Source organism: Triticum urartu, chromosome 2, assembly GCF_003073215.2.
Source record: "Triticum urartu cultivar G1812 chromosome 2, Tu2.1, whole genome shotgun sequence".
Lineage (NCBI taxonomy): Eukaryota > Viridiplantae > Streptophyta > Magnoliopsida > Poales > Poaceae > Triticum > Triticum urartu.
This window is the reverse complement of record NC_053023.1, coordinates 459,528,254-459,529,870: the sequence shown is the minus strand read 5'-3', so window position 1 is coordinate 459,529,870 and position 1,617 is coordinate 459,528,254.

Here is a 1,617-nt window from a genome sequence, read left to right as displayed (position 1 = left end):
GACGCCGTCAGGCTGCTGGACCTCGTCGTAGACTCCCTCGCCATGCCCACTACTAGGAAAAGGCCTACTAATGGCGCACCTAATTTGGCCATTAATGGCGCATTAGTGGTGCGCCATTAGTAGCACGCCATTAGTATATTTTACTAATGGCACACCGCTGGTGCGCCATTAGTATCTGGTATACTAATGGCGCACCTCAGATGCGCCATTAGTATATACAACAGTGCGCCATTAGTATGCCTCCCAGGGGGCCATGTATACCCAGGTGCTTTGGCATACTAATGGCGCACGACAGCAAGATGCGCCATTAGTAACTTCGGCATACTAATGGCGCACTGTTTAGTGATGCGCCATTAGTATCCTTTGGCATACTAATGGCGCATTATGATGTGATGCGCCATTAGTATGAATATTAGGTTTTTTATTTTTTAATTTTCTGTTTTTTGCACAGGTTACAAAATGTATAATTGAACAAAATATAGACAGCACACATCAACAACAGATTCATCGAATACTATAGAAGATTAGTCTCTGAATACAATTCATCATTTTAGTCTCCGAATACAAGTCATCATATTAGTCTCCGAATTGAAAAGACCGAACAAAGATAGAACATTATATTACAAGTCTCGAGACCGCGAGTTTGTCTTCACATCACAAGTCGATATCGATCATCTAAACTACCATCACATAGAAGAGAGCTGCGGTCATCACGATGAGCATCATCACGATGAAACTCGTCTTCATCCGGTTCCTCCAACGCTCCCTCCCCTCTCCCGCTAGATAGCGGGCGTATCTAGATTCGGCCTCGGCCCTAGTGGCGTACCCTTTGTAACTGTTACCGCTGAATCGGTGAACCTGTCTCCAACACTCCTCCCAGTCGTCGTAGACTCCGGGAACCTTACCCTTGTACACGACATACCACGACATCGCTATGCAGTAGCCAAACGAAACGTTAGTACCAATTCACAGACAATACATAAGCAATATATAAGTATGCAACAGAACGATCGGAAGAGAAAAAGCAAGACATTAATAGCATCGATGTATAAGTTGAATGACTCTCGAAACCAAAGAGACATACTACAAGTTCATTAAAGTTTAATTACAACATGAGTCAATCAATGTTTCAGAACTAGACACAGCATCACTGCTTTAGACTCGACTCAAGGGACCGGAGCATGGATGAAGCCACCGTCTATCGTGGGAGTCATGAAAGAACGGGCGTTGTCAGCCTGCATTTGTAGGATTGTGTCGATGTCACTGTTGGACGGTTGATTTATGAGGTAGAACTGCCCCGCGGTACGAAGGACATCTTGATGGATGATTTCCGCAAACTCCGACTGGATGTGAAAGAATTCTTGTCTGATGTCCGCGTCCTGGACTGCCGACACGCTCGTGGCCCAATCTTTGAGTCTACTCGGTAGTAGAAGTTGATGATGGTCCCGTACGATCGCCCGCATGTGATGGATGGCGTAGTAGGCACCCTTCTGACCGCCAGGCGGCTGCTTGACGCAGCAGGACGTCGTATTGTGGGAGAACATGTGCTTGCCGTACTTACAAATAAACATGGTGAAGGTGCCTCCAGATTTGACGTAGCCGGGGAGAACATCATCA